The sequence below is a fragment of the Neovison vison genome, chromosome 8, assembly GCF_020171115.1.
Source record: "Neovison vison isolate M4711 chromosome 8, ASM_NN_V1, whole genome shotgun sequence".
Classification (NCBI taxonomy): Eukaryota; Metazoa; Chordata; class Mammalia; order Carnivora; family Mustelidae; genus Neogale; species Neogale vison.
Genome location: NC_058098.1, coordinates 91,343,968 through 91,362,965, shown reverse-complemented (window position 1 = coordinate 91,362,965; position 18,998 = coordinate 91,343,968). Strand labels below are relative to the sequence as shown.

Sequence of the window (18,998 nt, the reverse complement as noted above, 5' to 3'; positions counted from 1 at the left end):
GTCTAGAGCACATAGTATGAGGCAGATAGCTTAGTAGGGCCTGTCCTATTTTTTCCTATTTGAGAAATGGGAGGCTTTTGACTACAGGTCTAGAAATAAGGAGACCTGTGATCTCATCAGCCTTCTCACCAATTTGCCACATCCAGGACTTCAGTTTTCTCAGCCTTATTGTCCTCATTCATTAAACAAAAGGGTCACTCTAGATGGTCTGTGAGATCCCTTTTAACTCTGATGTTCTCACTGACCATTTGAAGTGAGGAGACTAATACTTGCTCAGCAACTTGATTTTGGAGTGGTGGTATTTGTGAGCTTTTAGGGACCCTGCTTTGTGCAAGGGAGGATGTGAGATTTCAGGACGGAGAATATTGCCTTCCTGAAGAGGGTAGGTCTGGGCTCTTTTTGAGGCTAGTTGCCTAGGGAACCTAGCCTCCAGCCAGCAACAGTCAGGAATGCTTTGGTTGAGAGTTGGGTACAGATAACTAAAACAAGCAGCACATTTAGGTTTCACTTTCCACACTCCCCTGCCATGGGTCTCCCCCCACCCCACCCCAGCTACCTTTCCTTTACAAGCTTCCAGTTTTATACACTTTCTGTATGTTAGTACTTTGTTAAGAAGTTTGCTATTTAATCTTCATAGTAACCTTATGAGATAAGTACTGTTCTACATTTACAGATAATTAAAGTGAGGCAAATAGAGTTAAATAGTTTGTCTGTAGTTACTCAAGTGGAAAGTGGTATCCAACCCACTGTGTTGTACCGCCTGGTTGGAACTTAAAGAAAAAAAGCAGAGGGAGGAACTCTATTAGTGATGTTTGTTTTGTTTTTGTTTTTGTTTTATTTAGAATGATAGACTTGGAGTTGGAAAGGCCCTTGAGGTAATAGTCAATCTCCTTGTCTCCTTTCTGTCATCTAGTTGCAGGAATGCTTTCCATTATTCCCCTGACAGATAATCACCCAAGTTCTTTTTGAATGCTTCCATTGTTGGGGAGCTCATTACTTCTTGAGGAATCCCATTATATGTTGAATAGCTCTCTGGTAAGATACTAGTTTTTGTTTTGAATTTAAATCTAATTGAGATGATTTCTCATCAGTGTTAGACCTGTTCTTTGGAATCACACAGGATAAATACAATTCGTCTTTTATGAATGTTTGAACTCACTCTTCCTATTTATAAGGCATTTTGCAGTTTTCTCATAGCATCTAAACTTGCTTTCAATTTGAATTGGTCTGCACAAAAGCAATCTCTGTTTTTTACTGCTTTAAAGTACAGCCTTGCAGGGTGCCTGGGTGGCTCAGTGGGTTAAGCTGCTGCCTTCAGCTCAGGTCATGATCTCAGGGTCCTGGGATCGAGTCCCGCATTGGGCTCTCTGCTCAGCAGGGAGCCTGCTTCCTTCTCTCTCTGCCTGCCTCTCTGCCTACTTGTGATCTCTCTCTGTCAAATAAATAAATAAATAAAATCTTTAAAGTACAGCCTTACAACAACAAATACATATTTCACTTCTTACGGTTAGGCACAAAATATGGGCCCTTCCCACATCTTTGGAGAATGAATGTGTAGTTAGCTGAGTCTCTACAAAAGTATATGAATCTGGAGGGTTTACAGTCTTATACTTTTATAATCTCTAGGACATTAGACTCAGAGCCACACGCTGTCAGAGCTCACAAAATGGCTGGAAGTTTATCCGGGCATTTGACAAAACTGCATTTACTTCATTGGACCACTAGGTGATGAACAACTCACAAAGCCAGACTTCCAGGGATGGTTGTGTATAGGACAGTTTCTGGTTATACGTGAAAGGCCATCAGAAGTCATCTGGTTCAGCCTCATTAAAAGGTCTTTTTTGGGGGAGGGAAGACATGTCTTGTGTACACTTTGTTTTTTCCAGCATTGCTCCAGTTTTAAATATTAATTTGAATAGGATGTTTCTTTCTCTGAGTGATTTTCTTAGAAAAGGGGCATGGATGGTACTTTGAAGGTCCTTATATATCCAATTGTGTGTGTACAATGTGTGTATGTATATTTTTGTAAGAGTTTATTTATTTATTTGGGAAGATTTTACTTATCCATTTTATAGAGAAAAAGGGGAAGAAATCATGTGTGCATTCAAGTTGGGGAAGGGAGAGGGGAGGGACAAGCTGAGCACAGAGCCTGAAGTGGGGCTCAATCCCATGGTCCCAAAATCTTGACCCCAGCTAAAATCAAGAGTTGGACACTTAACTGACTGAGTCACCCAGGCACCCCATGAGTTATTCACAGGTAATGTTTCCATGCAGTGTGGGGCTCAAACTTACAGTCCTGACATCAAGAGTCATATATTCTACCAACTGAGCCAGCCAGGCACTCCTGAATTTTACCATAATGTAGGAATGATGTCTTGGCTGGGTTTAGGATTTTTTTTTTTTTTTAAGAATTTATTTATTTATTTGACAGAGATCACAAGTAGGCAGAGAGGCAGGCAGAGAGAGAGAGGAGGAAGCAGGCTCCCTGCTGAGCAGAGAGCCCGATGCGGGACTCGATCCCAGGACCCTGGGATCATGACCCGAGCCAAAGGCAGTGGCTTAACCCACTGAGCCACCTAGGTGCCCTGGGTTTAGGATTCTTAAATAGTAGTTCTATTCACTACAAAGTCTGTATGCAGCTTTCTGCTGTATTCAGTTTCTAGTGATACAGATGGGAAGTCCGGTGCCAATAGAACTCTAAGTAATTACCTGTTCTTTCTCTTTGGAAGTTTGTAAATTTTTTCTGGCTTAGCATTTCCTCTTGATATGCTTTAGGTGTGTGTCCTTTTTATAAAATTTTTTTTTATTTTTAAGATTTTATCTATTTATTTGACAGAGTGCTCACTTCGGCAGCACATATGCTAAAATTGGAACGATATTTATTTGACAGAGAGACAGCAAGAGAGGGAACATAAGCAGGGGAGAGGGAGAAGCAGGCTCCCTCCTGAGCAAGGAGCCCGATGTAGGTCTTGATCCCGTGACCCTGGAATTATGACCTAAGCTGAAGGCAGATGCTTAACGACTGAGCTACCCAGGCACCCCAGGTTTGTGTCTTTTTAAAATAACTCTGCTTGGCACTTATTGAACTGTTTAGACTTAAAAATTTGTCTTGTCTTAGTTCAAGGAAGTTTTATTACTTTCCTTCCACCTGTTTCCAACCTGCTTCCTTTATAGATGAGGAAACCATGTCCAGAAAGGTTAAGCTACTTGCTCAAGGTCACTCAACTAGTTAATAGTGAACCTAAGCAAATAATTTGATTTCTTCTTTTTATTTAAGATTTTGTTTATTTGATAGTGAGAGACACAACGAGAAAGGGAATACAAGCAGGGAGAGTGGGAGAGGGAGAAGCAGACCTCCCGTCGAGCAGGGAACCTGATTTGGGGCTCGATCCCAGGACTCTAGGATCATCACCTGAGCTGAAGGCAGACGGTTAATGACTGAGCCACTCAGGCGCCCCAATAACTTGATTTCTTTGATTAACTAGACTTTTATTGTATTGAGTATTTCTCTGTTGAGAGGCCCATCATGAAAAACGTGGACATTTTTTAGTGAGACAGGAATTTTGCTGAGGGTTCATGGGGAGCTGAAGGAGGAGGAGATGATAAAGTTCATTATGATTAAAATGTGACCCATTTGGGGTGCCAGCGTAGCTCTGTCATTTGGGTATCTGACTCTTGGTTTTTGCTCTGGTTGAGATCTAAAGGTCATGGGATGGAGCCCAGTGCTTGGGATTCTCTCCATGTCTTTTTCCCTTCCCCTCTGCCCCTCCCTCCCCCTAGGATGAAGAGATAAATAAAATCTTTAAAAAAAAATGTGGCCCATTTGACGGGCTATAAAAAATTCACAAGGTATCCCAGTCACTGGAGTTACCCCAGAGCTCTAAAACTTAATAAAACCAGGAAGTTAATTGAACACGTGGAGAATTAGATATCTAATTGTCAGGAGCTGGACAAGCATGGTCATGCCCTGTTGTAAATATTGGAAAACATATAAATATCTGAAGGCTTGGAGACAGACATCATAAACTGTCTTATCAGTGGTCTGGTTTCTGTTTTGAGTTCCAGCCTGGGACCCTTTTCTGCTGGGAACCACCTGTTCTGGCTGTGTTGATCTTTGGACTTCCCCAGCTCTCAGTCCCTTTCAGTTTTGAAATGAAACCTACCCCAGAGGGTGAGGTCAGGTACCGAGAGGACTTTGACAGCTCACACCAGCTTGTTTTTTTCTAGAGTCTGGTATGTACTGTGTGAAGTATAAGGCTCAGCAGGCTGTGATATAGACTAACTGATGGTGAATCAGCTGTTGGGTAAGGCTCAGGTAGTGCTATTTCTTTGGGTAACCAGGAAAACATGTAGACCAAATATGGTGTCTTTTATCCTTAGACAGTTGAACGTTAAAGAGTACAGTCATCAGAGATCTGCCATGATCTTGCTCTCTTTGGTTTACTGAAGAAGGAAAGGCATTGTTTCAGTGGCTTTTCTCCTCACTTTTAGAGCCTCCTTTCTTTTTAGGAAGGAGCCAAGTCCTTGGTTTCTTTCTGCTGCTCCAACTTCTAAACGTTTATACTGTGCCTCCTGGGATTGCTGCTTTAATGTGAAGTGACTCCTCTAGGTACCCCTAGACACACATATCCCCCATGTGCTGCCCCCACCCCCTTCACAGAATTTGGCTTCCCCTCTTCCATTTGTTGTGAAACTCGTTTCCACTATACTACAGCACTTTGCTTGGAATCTTTATAAGTGGTACTGGCTATTTATTTATTTACTTGACAGAGATCACAAGTAGGCAGAGAGACAGGCAGAGAGAGAGAGAGGAGGAAGCAGGCTCCCCGCTGAGCAGAGAGCCCAATGTGGGGCTCGATCCCAGGACCCTGAGATCATGACCTGACTGAAGGCAGAGGCTTAACCCACTGAGCCACCCATGCGCCTGGCTCTTTTTTTTTTTTTAACTCACCCCATACCACTTCCCCCTGATTTTATCTGACTGTCCTGCAGCCACATCCCTCAGTTTTGCAGAGCTGCTTATAGACCTTCAAATACCTTTCTCCACTGAGACTTTTACTGGGCAGCAAGGCTGCTGGATCCCTGTCCTTAGATTGGTTGACATCTGTACTCATTCTCCCATGGTGGTTTATTGTTGTTTTTTTTAAAGATTTTATTTTTTATTTTTTTAAGATTTTATTTATTTATTTGACACACAGGGAGAGACCGTGAGAGAGGGAATACAAGCAGGGGTAGTGGGAGAGAGAAAAGCAGGCTCCCCACTGAGCAGGGAGCCCAATGCAGGGCTCAATCCCAGGACACCAGGATCACGACCTAAGTGGAAGGCAGACGCTCAACGACTGAGCCACCCAGGTGCCCAAAGTTTTTATTTTTTAAAGTAATCTCTACACTCAATATGGGACTCAAACTCAAAACCCCAAGATCAAAAGTTGCACGGTCTACTGACTGAACCAGCCAGGCGCCCCTCATTCCTCCATGTTTGTTTAAGACTTTGGTGTCTGACTTTTCCTCCTGGGACTCTGGCCCAGGCTAGGGGATTGGTGGTCAGGCTTGGCCTGGGTCTAGTTATTCAGGGTCTAGGGATTCAGTTCAGGCTTGGCCTCGGTCTAGTAGACCATAGAATTAGGGGGCTTCATGTTAATATCTTAGATGTGGGGAGATGGGAAGCCTTAAGATCTGAACACTAAGACCATTGGAGGTGAAAGGGACAGAAAATTTAGCATCTGAAGCAGAGGATATCTTTTGTAGGCACCCATTTAAAAAATTAAGAGTTTTTTAAAGAACAGTTTTAGGTTCACAGCTAAATTGAGGGAAAGATAAAAAGACTCCTATTATTATTAAGTAAGCTTTGTGCCCAACATGGGGCTCAAACTCATGACCCTAAAGTCAAGAATCATATGCTTTAGCAATTGAGCCAGGCAAGTGCCCTGAAAAATTGATCACTTTTTGAAAAATTGATCTTTTTGAAGAATTGATCTTTATTTTATAGGGAATGTAGTAATATAATATAATCTAAAAGAATTAAAATCTGTAGATATTTTGAATTCTCCTGCTCCCCCTGTTATTTTTATGTTCCTTGGAGGTGGTAACCTGTTAGTGTTTGGAATTTGTACATACCAGACTTTTTTCTGTTTACATGTATATGTGTGAAACCAGAAAAGTATTATTTTTGTGTCTTATTTATACAAATGGGGGTCACATTTATGGATCACTTTGGTATTTCTCTGATTCAGTAAGGTGCCTTGACAGTATTTCATGTTGGTACAGAAAGATACTTCTCATTGATTTTGGCTACTATATATTTTATAGTATAGGCAGATATGCTATATTCAGTTACTTTCCTATTGAGAGACATTAAGGTATTTCCATTTTTTTGTTGTTATGAATGATTCTTACTGTGTTTTAAGTGTCAGTGTTCTTTTCTTAGGCCTTTTGTCTTCTTTTTCTCATGCTGCTCTTCTAGGTAATCTCAACCTTTCTGACAGCTCCACTTAACCGTCTACATATGGATGATGCCCAGCTCTGTCTGCAGACCAGTGTCCAGCTGCTCACGTGGCCGGCATCACAGGGATATTGTGCACACTCACCACCGTGTGGCCTCCTGCTCCTCCTTACTTGCCGCCTCACCTGGTGTCCTGTCACATGGTAAATACCACGCAGTTATTAGGCCCAAAAGACTTCCCTTCCCCTCCCACAGCCAACAACCAGCATGTCACTGGGACTTTTCCTCCCTAGTATTTCTTGGATCCAGTTGCTTTCTTTTCTTCTACATTGCCACTATCTTGTACCTTAGTTTTATGGATCTACAAAACAAGAGTACTTGTGAGTATTAAATAAATTAGTAACACGTAAAATGCTTAGAAAAATAGATCAACTCCCCGTAAGTGCCATGTGAATGTTGTACCATCATCACATTGTCCTTGTGGGGTTCTTCTCATCTTAGTGTACGTAATACCTTTTCGTCTCTACCTCCAGTCTTGATTTTATCCTTCCCCACCTCCATTCCACTCTGCACATTGCAGCCAGAGTGATCTTTATAATATATATGAATGTTCATGGTTTACATTTCTTGCTTAAAAAACTTCCATGATCTTGCTTTTACATATTTGTCACCCCCACCTAGAATGCTTTTTCCCTTGATCTTTGACTGACAGTTTTTTTAGGGGTTTGTTGTTGTTTTATTTTGTTTTGAGATACATGTTTTTATTTACTTTTATTTTTTATTTTTATTTTTTCTAAAGATGTTTATTTGACAGCACAAACAGGGGGAGCTGCAGTGGGAGAGGGAGAAGCAGACTCCCCACTGAACAGGGAGCCTGATGAGGGGCTTGATCCCAGGACTCTGGGATCATGAGTTGAGCCAAACTGATTGGCTTAACTGATTGAGCCACCCAGGCACCCTGAGATACTAGTTTTTAAATGTCATGTCCTCAGAGAGGCCTTCCCCTGACCACTTAATTATTCCAAAGTAGCCACCCATATCCTTTCTGTTACATCACCTATTTTAATTCTTTCCATAGCACTTAATATGTGATTTTTTCTAGTTTATTCATGTATTTGTTTATATAGTCTCTTTCAATTAATATGTATGTATATACGTATGTATGTATGTATTTGTTTTTTTTTTTAAGTAGGCTGCATGCCCAGCCTCAGATCAAGGGTTGCATGCTTTACTGACTGAGCCAGCCAGGCACCCTGGTCTCCTTCAGTTAGAATTAAATTCTCTGAGAACAGGAAGGAATGTTGTCTGTTTTATTCACTCTTACATTTCTTGTATGTATAACAATGTCTGGTACATTGTAGGCACTCAATGAATACTTGTGAATTATAAAACGGTTTCATATATATTATGAAGCCCTTTTTGGTCTCTCCAGCATATTCTGCTTCAGGACACCCTCTGCTTTGGCCTCTCCACTCTCCAGCTCATCCCATCTCTTCAGATGTGTTTTCTTGCTGCAGGACCTTTGCATATGCTATTCCCTCTACTTAGAACACTTTTCCTCAAGTGCCCAGCCTCTGCCTGGGTATCTCCTATTTATCCTTCATGTTTCAGCTTAGGTCTAACTTCACTTGACTGCCCTTCTTAGTCTTACAGTTCTACATGCATTACCTTTAATTATACATACCGTAGTTATTTGTCTGTCTCCCTCACTATATGGTAAGTTTTGTTGGGCAAAGACATATGTCTTATTCACCATGTATTCTTAGTCGTAACTGCTGTGGGCTAGAAGCATCTCTTGAGGTGGGGTGCTGTATAGGAGTACCCAGAGTACCAGTTGAGGGCTAAGAAGGTACGCCTTTGAACATCAGGGTAAGGTCTGGTCATTTGGCCCTGGCTCATTGTCATTCTCCTTATCCCGTCTTTGGTGATCCCAGTGTTAGCCTGGATGAACTATTTAACATGCTTGAGATGAATCATCTAAAACACTTGTCTTTCTCTGAGACATATTCATAAAGATCAGTATACCCGGCAGGATACTTGCCCAGGAGTGGGACATGAGTGCTAAGGGTAAAAGCTGTGGATCTGGGTAGGCAGAATATTTACTCTGAGTGGCTGACGGCAGTATAACTGAGAGTGGGGTGTACTTCTATGCAAGGAAGGAAGCAAAAGGCCTTAGGGATAAGGTGAGGCAAAGATGAAACAGGAAACTGAATCATTAATTCAGAAACCTAGAGAATCAGGATAATGGGTGGAGTGTAAGAATGGACGGGGCAAGCAGTTCACGATTAAGGCCATAAATAATCTTGGGGATTACTTAAATCATTTTTTGGCATTCTTACCTCTTTAGTGTGGAACCAGCTTTTGGATTAGAAGGAGGATCAGGTAGTTGACATACAAAGGTTTGAAATAGATTGCTTATTACTTTGTATTTTATGTGTTAATTATCTGAAAGTCAGATCCTCAGAAATCCTACTGTACCTTTTCCCCACACTTCAGTTTCTGCTCATTTTTAAATTTTTTTTTTAAAGATTTTTTTAAAGATTTGTCAGAGACAGAGGGAGAGAAAGCGAGCGAGCACAGGCAGACAAAGAGGCAGGGAGAGGCAGAGGGAGAAGCAGGCTCCCTGCCGAGCAAGGAGCCCAATGTGGGACTCGATCCCAGGACCCTGGGATCATGACCTGAGCCGAAGGCAGCTGCTTAACCAACTGAGCCACTCAGGCGTCCCTCTGCTCATTTTTAAATATACTAGGTTTAACTAGCTAATCTTTGGAAAAGTTTCCTATAGCAGTCCGTCCTGGTGCTCCCCTTAGGTAGGCTGAGGATACTCCCTTCAGGTAGGGTGAGCACTCCTTCACACTGTACCTCCTCCCACCAGACCATGCCTAGGAGCTGGCCTCAGCAGCCTCGGGAGTTCAGGACTCTGCCTAGCCTGAATCTGTGGATTTCTGTCTGAATTTTGGGGAGGGGCATGAAAGTGTAAAATATAGGATGGGATTCTGTTAGTGAGGCATGGTAGAAGTAGTGGAAGACTGGCCGGGTGTGCATAGATGTAGGATCTGAAGGTGTATGGGCGGTGGTTTTCGAAGTCACTGACCTGGAATGGTCGTTGAGTTTATGGCAGTGTTAGGTGCTCTGATGTGCCAAGTGGAGAATCTTGGTGAGTGATGCCTGCCATTAGCCCTTTGGGGTGTTCTGTATGTTTTCTGTGTGGCCTGAAGGTCTGCTGCAGACTGGTAGCTGGCTTCATGGTGGTTGCTTGGTGAGGGGTAGTCATGGCGATAGGAACAGTACTTACTGAAGATGGGTATGTTTTCTTTGAAGATTGGATAGAGTGATTATGTGCACATCCTGGGCAGTCTAAGGCCAGTCACCTTGCCTCTGTGAGGCAAGGCATCTATCTGCACTCTCCTCCTAGGGTTTTGCTGGGAAAAGCAGACTAAGAGAGCCAGAGTTCATGGCCATAGTTAGTGATTCCCTCGAGAATGCTCCCTGTCTTTGACTCCTCTGTTCTCTAAGCCTTATGCTCTGATGTTCTGCATTCTATTTGCTGCTTCAAATTTTTCTTTTTCTTTCTTTCTTTCTTTTTTAAAAGATTTTTATTTATTTGACAGACGGAGATCACAAGTATTCAGAGAGGCAGGCAGAGAGAGAGGGGGAAGCAGGCTCCCCGCCAAGCAGAGAGCCCGATGTGGGGCTCGATCCCAGGACCCTGGGATCATGACCTGAGCCGAAGGCAGAGGCTAAACCCACTGAGCCACCCAGGTGCCCCTGATTTGTTTTTTAAATAGAAACACCAGGGCGCGTAGGTGGCCCAGTGGGTTTAAGCCTCTGCCTTGGGCTCAGGTCATGATCTCAGGATCCTGGGATTGAGTCCCGCATCGGGCTCTCTGCTTGGCAGGGAGCCTGCTTCCTTCTCTCTCTCTCTCTCTCTGCCTGCCTCTCTGCCTAGTTGTGATCTCTCTTTGTCAAATAAATAAGTAAAATTATAAAAAAATAAAAAAAATAGAAACATCACTTTTAATGACCAGTTAGGGCTACAACAGACACCTTCCAGAATAGAAGTAAGACAGTCCCAAGACAACGGAGTGTAAAATCGTCTCAGATAGTTAAAAATATGGACCGCTTTACGAATTTGTGTGTCATCCTTGTGCAAGGGCCATGCTAACCTTCTCTGTATTGTTCCAGTTTTAGTATGTGTGCTGCTGAAGCAAGCACAGGAATCTGTATTTTGATTGCCTCCCAGATGACTCTGACTGCAGTCATCATCTGCAGACCATATTTGGAGAAACTGACAGAAGATTCCACTGACCTCCCATCTCTAAAGGGGAAGAAAGGGGATTTGAACACTTTACTTGGAACTAAAGGTCCTAGGAAACCCAGTCTGTCATCCAGTGGGAATAATGGATAACTGCATGTACTGGCATCTCATCTTCTCATTGCCACAGTAGATGGCAGAGCCAGATGAGATAGACAAGGGCTTCATGACTAAGCCATGGCAGGTCAGTAGCTCTGGGATTTACAGGAAGCTTTGAATTTGGACTCAAAAAACAGGCTAGAACATGGACCCTGAAGGCTACTGGTCGCATGGCAGATTTTCTCAAGGGTGCCTCTCTTTTCCTGTGTACGTTGACCCTGTCCTAGTGCAGGTTTTCTTTATTTGGTTCCCAAGCTGTCTTCACTCCCTGTTGTTGCTATTGTATACACACAGCTGATGCTATCCTTCTATAAGAACCTTGTCTTTCCTTTTCAAGTCCTCTGTTACATTCCTGTTACCTATAGGATCAAGTCCAAATGTCTTGGGTTGTAATAAACGGCCTTACACAATTTGGCCCAAATTATGGCCTATAAGATCGAGGACGATCTGGTCACTGCCTTTTTCTCAAGTCTTATTCCAAGCCCTTCTCTCATCTCCTGGGCACCCTTATCTGTTCATAGTTCCTTGATCTCTTCTTTTGCTCTCTGGTTTCAGAGCCTTTGTAGTGCTATAGCCTCTGCCTAAGGCTATAGCCTTTACCCTGCTCTTCACCTCATTAACTATCCTTTACTTTTAAGTGTCAGTTAAACATTATCTCCTCTTATTTTTTTTTTTTAAGATTATTTATTTATATGACACACAGAGAGAGAGAGAGAGGCACAAGAAGGCAGAGCAGCAGGCAAAGGGAGAAGCTAAACCCAGGACCCTGGGATCATGACCCCAGCTGAAGGCAGAGGCTAAACCCACTGAGCCCCCTGCTGAGGCTCCCTGCTGAGCAGGGATCCCGATGTGGGGATCAGTTCCAGGACCCTGGGATCATAACCTGAGCTGAAGGCAGATGCTTAACCTACTGAGCCCCCAGGCGTCCCCACATTATCTCCTCTTAGAAGTTTTTCTGGCCATTCTATACAAAACAACTCAATGTTACTTTTTATTTTTATACCTCATTTGCTTCCATTAGACCACTTACTGCTTTTTACTAGTTTGTCTTTCTCTCCTATTAGATTATAAATTCCATGAAGGTAGGGACCTTCTTGCTCATGGTTGTATCTTCAGTGCTTAGAGGTACTTGGGAAGTACTTGTTGACTATAAATTACTTTTCACCTTCTTGTCAGTAGCTGTGTGGGTGCTTTGTGGCCCTGCACAACTCTCATCCTTTGCATGGATTGTTGCCTCTGCTGAAGGCACCCTTTCTCTCATTACCTGGTCAGAATTTTTTCTTGTCCTTTTCGACTTCTCTAAGCAAGTCTTTGACTTCCCAGGCAGTGCTAGTTCAATAGAGACAGCTCTTTGGTTCTCTCAAGTGGATTTCCCTGTGTCTTGATTTCATCTGCATAAGAGATAGATGGTATTGCCCTGGGTTTGTAGATGATAAACCAGAAGCTCTGAGCGGTGGATTAACTTGGAAATGGCAGAACTGAGATTCCAGCCCCATTGTATGCATAGAGCCCTCACTCATTCTACCTTGCTGTGATCTAAAAGAAACCAAATAGTAGACTGAGAGACACTGAAGTGAAAGAGATGTTTTTTGTTTTTTAATTGATTAATGAAATTGTGTGTGTGGGGAGTGGTGGTGGGGGTTTATTTGTCTTATACTTTTTCAGAGTTAAATCCAGTAAAAGGTATACTATTAAGAAGCAATTTATAAGGATGATGGAGTAAAGGGTGACCAGAATATTCAGAGGACAATGTGTGTTCTTTTTCTTTTTCTTTTTTTTTTTTTTTTTTAAGATTTTATTTGTTTATTTGACAGACAGAGATCACAAGTAGACAGAGAGACAGGCAGAGAGAGAGAGAGAGGGAAGCAGGCTCCCTGCTGAGCAGAGAGTCCGATGTGGGACTCGATCCCAGGACCCTGAGATCATAACCTGAGCCGAAGGCAGCGGCTTAACCCACTGAGCCACCCAGGCGCCCCTCTTTTTCTTTTTCTTTTCTTTAAGATTTTATTTATATACTTGAGAGAGAGAGAGCATGAGAGGAGAGAGGGTCAGGGGGAGTAGCAGACTCCCTGCTGACCAGGGAGCCTGATGCGGGACTGGATCCTGGGACTCCAGGATCATGACCTGAGCTAAAGGCAGTTACTCAACCAACTAAGCCACCTAGACGCCCCTCCTGTGTTTTCTTGATCATATTTGGTGACAAACAGTCAATGTATACCCTAGTAGAAATAAGTCAAGGTGAAACACTATTAAATTCAAACCAAAGTAAGTATCAGTGGTCATTAATAGTTGCTTGGAGGATATATAAAGAGTTAAATATGAATATTTTTGTTAAGGGAGAAAGATATGCAAAATTGGTATGCATAGTCTTTAACACATTTTGCTTAAAAATACATCTTAGTATATATTGTTAAGATACTAGTTGAATAGGGCGCATGAGCGGCTCAGTCGGTTAAAGTGTCTGCCTTTGGTTCAGGTCATGATCACAGGGTCCTGGGATCGAGCCCTGCATTGGGCTCTCTGCTCAGGGGGGATCCTGCTTCCCTCTCACTCTCTGCCTGCCTCTCGGCCTACTTGTGATCTCTGTCTGTCAAATAAATAAATAAACTTTTTGAAAAAAAGAAAAAGATACTAGTTGAATAGGGATGCCTTGGTGCCTTAGTCGGTTAAGCGTCTGCCTTTGGTTTGAGTCATGATTCCAGGGTTCTGGGATTGAGTACCACATTGGGCTCCCTGCTCAGTGGGGAGCCTGCTTCTCCCTCTGCCTGCTGCTCCCCCTGCTTGTTTTCTCTCTCTAACAAATAAATAAAATCTTTAAAACAAAAATACTAGTTGAATAAGTTGTAGTGGATATTTCCATATTATGTAGTGTTAAAAAGAATGAGACATACAGGCACATACATACTCACACCCTGATATGGAACAATCTCTGAAATCCATTATTAAGGCAAAGTGCAGAATAATGTTTGTGGCATGCTAGTATTAGTATTTGTGTGCAAAAGGGGAGGATTCTGTCTACCTATTATACTCAGATTACCTCTTCTTTGTTTTGTTCTGGTTTTTGTTTTATTTTTAAAGATTTATTTGAGAGAGAGAATGTATATGTGTGCGAGACAGAAAGTGGGGGGAGGAGCAGAAGGAGAGGGAAAGGGAAAGAATCTTTAGCAGACTCCCCACTGAGCACACACAGCCCAATGTGGGGGTTTCAGTCTCATGACCCTGAGATTATGACCTGAACCGAAATCAAGAGTTGGATGCTCAACTGACAACCAGCCAAATATCCCAAGTTTTATAAACTTTTTAAGTACTTTGCTTTACCCTCTAAATGTGATCCTGAAAAGTTGAATGTTTGTGTGTGTGTGTGTTTGTGTGTGTGTGTGTGTGTGTGTGTATGTGTGTGTTAACAGGAATTGGCTGGAGAGCTATTAAGTTATATCTCTCTAAACTTCACAGAAAAGAGGAAGAAGGAAGATCCTTTCTGTCTAGTGAATGATCCCTAACTTAATGTATTTTGATTTTGGTAAATGACATTTTTCTTGAAGTGAAACACATTTCTACTGAGAATAGAACAAAAGGGAGATTGTGTTTGAAATTGAAGATACCCGTGTGTGTCAGGATACCCCATTATTTGTTTATCTAGAAATCTTGGAGCCCCATATATAACATTTTTCCTGTGTGTTGATTTTGTTTTTCCAAATGGAGTAAATTCTTTTTTTTTTTTTTAAGATTTTATTTATTTATTTGACAGAGAGAAAGAAATCACAAGTAGGCAGAGAAGCAGGCAGAGAGAGGGGGAAGCAGGCTCCCCGCTGAGTGGAGAGTCTCATGTGGGGCTTGATCCCAGGACCCTGGGATCATGACCTGAGCTGAAGGCAGAGGCTTTAACTCACTGAGCCACCCAGGCACCCCTGGAGTAAATTCTTGAAGGTGGGAGGCATATCTCATGATTATATCTTACAGTGACAAGCATAATAGAAGTTGCTCAGTAGCCCCTTGGGCACCTGGGTGGCTCAGTCATTAAGTGTCTGCCTTCAGCTCAGGTCAGAGCCCTGGGATTGAGTCCTGCATCGGGCTCCCTCCTTCTCCCTCTTCTCCCTGCTTCTCCCTCTCCTACTCCCTTGCCTGTGTTCCCTCTCTCTCTCTCTCTGTCAAAAAATAAATAAAATCTTAAAAAAAAAAAGTTGCTCAGTAGCTACATATTCAAGGAAGAGAAGAGAGAAGTGGAGAGAGAAAGAGCCACTTCTGTCAAAGAGATGATTGCTTTTGGATTTTCTCTGACTCATCTTTTCTCTTTACTGGTAAAGAATTTCTTCCAGTTGTACTAAGTGTGTTGAAGGATTTTGGGGGTGTGTCTGTGTATGTATTGGAAAGATGTTCCTTGCTGAATGCCCAGGAAAGAGCAGAAGCTGGAATGGGGCATGAAGGCTGTTGACCTAATGGTGTGTAATGAGACTTCTGTGTTGCAGCCCTGAGGAGAATCTCAGATTGTCTTACCTGTTCTAAATTCAAGCTTGAATATTCACCTGTCAGCAGGGCAACTGGACCTGTATGTGCCATAGACTTCCTAAATTTAGTAGCAACATGGTAAGAAAGTTTGGTTAAAGTGATTTTTTATTTTTGGTGAGAGTATATGAAAACTCTTAACACCAGGACTTGTGTATTATTGATATCCAAGAGGTGACAGAGAGTATGTGAGATATATTTTGAAACTGTTAAGTCCTTTCTTAGATCCCCTGCCTCTCATGTGCCTCCTATTCTTAGCTAAATAGGGGATAGCAACATGGATTCCACATTTGGGAAGTTGCCAATGCCTCGTTGGTGGCTTTATGCTCAGGCAGAAGGTGTAATAGGCTTCTACATATCTAACAGCAAATATATCTGGACCCTGTCTGCCAGGTTACTCAAAACCTTACCCCAGGGCACCTGGGTGGCTCAGTGGGTTGAGCCGCTGCCTTCAGCTCAGGCCGTGATCTCAGGGTCCTGGGATCGAGTCCCGCATCGGGCTCTCTGCTCAGCAGGGAGTCTGCTTCCTCCTCTCTCTCTGCCTGCCTCTCTGCCTACTTGTTATCTCTGCCTGTCAAATAAATAAATAAAATCTTTAAAAACAAAACAAAACAAAAAAAACCTTACCGCAGATTGAAAATGTCACCTTGGGCAACATTCTTGGTAGGGACCTAGGTTTGAGAATCTTAGTGGGGAAGACTGTGAATCTCTAGGGTAGTCATGCAAGGTGGTGAGTGTATGGGATTGGACAGGAGTTTAACTTAGCCAGGAGAGCTTGATGGATGTAGCTTTGGAGGAAGGGATAACGTAAGGAGTAAAACGGGCTCAGCTCCTTGTAATTTTCTGCTCCTAGGAAGATATAGGCACTGTGTGCCAGGGGCAGAGCTCTGGCCTGTCACTCCGCTTTGAGAGTCAGTCTTACCCCTGGCTGCCCTACAAGTCATTTAGAGTTCAGTAGGAGATGAAACAGGGAATCTGAATCAGATAGACCTTGCTTCAAATATTTTTTTTTTTTTTAAGATTTTATTTTATTCATTTGGGTGGGGGGGGAGGGAGCACAAGCAGAGGGAGAGGCAGAAGAAGAGGGAGAAGCAGACTCCCTGCCAAGCCAAGAGCCTGAAATGGGACTCAGTTCCAGAACCTGGAGATCATGACCTGAGCCAAAGGCAGATGCCTGGTTGCCTTAACCTTACTTCAAATATTACAGATCTGCAGGAAGGAAGTGTGTGTCCCAGGACTTGTTTTCTGTGTGCTGAAATAAGGACTGCCATCCAGGTGTGTGGAGGTTTCCCTCCATCCTTCTTATGCCCCTTCAACTTGCTTCCATCTTAAGCTTTCATCCTTTTCACCCTATCACTGGCCTGGCATCTAGAAAGAGGAGGGGGAAGGGTGAGGAAGGAAGGGGAGAGTTAGGGCTGAACAGAGAGCCCAATGCGGGGCTCGATCCCAGGACCCCAAGATTATGACCTGAGCTGAAGGCAGAGGCTTAACCCACTGAGCCACCCAGGTACCCCTAAATTATATTTCTTTTTTTTTTTTTAACAGTTTTTTTTTTTTTTTAAGATTTTATTTATGTATCAGAGAGAGAGAGAGGGAGAGAGAGCGAGCACAGGCAGACAGAATGGCAGGCAGAGGCAGAGGGAGAAGCAGGCTCCCTGCCGAGCAAGGAGCCCGATGTGGGACTCGATCCCAGAACGCTGGGATCATGACTTGAGCCGAAGGCAGCTGCTTAACCAACTGAGCCACCCAGGCGTCCCCCTAAATTATATTTCAATATGTGGATGTACCATAATGCTTTTTATTTTTCTTGTTGGGGTAGGTGGATTTGTGATTCTTAAATCCTTTCTGAACAAAGTGTAGGGGGTGCCTGCGTGGCTCACTTGGTTGGGCATCTGACTTTTGATTTCAGCTCAAGTCATGATCTTGGGGTGTGGAGCCTGCTTAGGATTTTCTCTCCCTCTCCCTCAGTCCCTCCCTCCCCCAATAAATAAATAAATAAATGAAAGTATAGGTGTGGGGAGAAGAATGAGTAGAGTTGGAGAACAAATAAAGGCTGCCCATACCACTTGTCTGGCAGTCAGCCTGGACGTTTGGTTGGTGTTACCAAGTTCTTTCTGTGTTGTTCCTCCATCCCAATTTAAAGCATAAGCATATATGAGCATGTAATTTCATATGAAAGGAATCATACCTTAATACTGTTTTTCTTCTTTATACCATTTTGTAATCTTTTTTCACCTTTTTCCCCACTTTATTGAGATATAATTTGCATATAACATCGTGTAAGTTTAGGGTATACAATATGATGATTTGAAACGTATATATTTTTCAGTTATTATCATAATATGGTTAACACATCCATCACCTGTCATAGTTCCCTGTTTTCTGTGTGTGTGGTGAGAATCTTTTCTCAATTTATAATTTGTTATAGACACCTTATTATGTAAATAAATGTAGAATAAATGGCTAAATTATATTTTTCTTTTTTTTTTTAAGATTTTATTTATTTATTTGATAGAGGTCACAAGTAGGCGGAGAGGCAGACAAAGAGAGAGAAGGGAGAAGCAGGCTCCCGCTGAACAGAGAGCCCAATGCGGGGCTCGATCCCAGGACCCCAAGATTATGACCTGAGCTGAAGGCAGAGGCTTAACCCACTGAGCCACCCAGGTACCCCTAAATTATATTTCAATATGTGGATGTACCATAATGCTTTTTATTTTTCTTTTCTTTTTTTTTTTTTTTAAGATTTTATTTATTTATTTGACAGACAGAGATCACAAGCAGGCAGAGAGAGAGGAGGAAGCAGGCTCCCTGCTGAGCAGAGAGCCCGATGTGGGGCTCGATCCCAGGACCCTGGGATCATGACCTGAGCCGAAAGCAGAGGCTTTAACCCACTGAGCCACTTAGGCGCCCCTTCTTTTTATTTTTTAATAGTTAATCTGTTTATTTTATCTGTTATCTATGGGACCTTCCCTGACTCCCTTACTTAAAATTGTAGCAAACCCCCTTTCTTTCCTATCTCCCTTCTCTCCTTTTACTCTGTAGCATTTAATACCGCTTGATACACTGTATACTTTTATTTGTTTATTGCCCAACACCTTTCATTAGAATGTAAGCTCCATGAAGACAGAGACTTTTTTCTTCTTCTTTTTTTTTATTCACTGCTCTCTGTTACGTAGGACAGTTCCTGGCACACGGTTGGTATTCAGTAAATGTTTGTTGAATGAATGAATTTGTTGGACTTCCGGTGTATTTGTTGGACTTTTTATTTGCAGTATATATATATATTTTTGAAGATTTTATTTATTTATTTGACAGAGAGAAATCACAAGTAGATGGAGAGGCAGGCAGAGAGAGAGAGAGGGAAGCAGGCTCCCTGCTGAGCAGAGAGCCCGATGCGGGACTCAATCCCAGGACCCTGAGATCATGACCTGAGCCAAAGGCAGCGGCTTAACCTACTGAGCCACCCAGGCGCCCCTGCAGTATTTTTTTTTTTTTTTTTTTTAAGTAATCTCTGCGCCTATTGTGGGGCTTAGACTCAGGACCCTGAGATCAAGAGTTGCACACTCTATTGACTGAGCCAGCCAGGTGCTCCTATTTGCTGTATTTTTGTTGTTCTATACACGCTGTGATAAATGCCCT

The 18,998-nt window shown here is 42.7% G+C and overlaps 1 long non-coding RNA gene and 1 other non-coding gene across 8 annotated transcripts in view; one reads left to right on the top strand and one right to left on the bottom strand.

Annotated features, from left to right (window-relative positions):
• Nucleotides 1-18,998, top strand: part of LOC122914959 — a 112,299-nt gene that overhangs the window by 14,217 nt on the left and 79,084 nt on the right. For all 7 annotated transcript variants that reach the window (XR_006385986.1, XR_006385985.1, XR_006385982.1 and 4 more), the window contains one exon: nt 6,464-6,645. This is a non-coding gene — a long non-coding RNA (uncharacterized LOC122914959). The remainder of the gene's footprint in view (nt 1-6,463; nt 6,646-18,998) is intronic.
• Nucleotides 10,551-10,657, bottom strand: LOC122916616. The gene has a single exon (XR_006386245.1). It is a non-coding gene; the product is annotated as a U6 spliceosomal RNA (small nuclear RNA).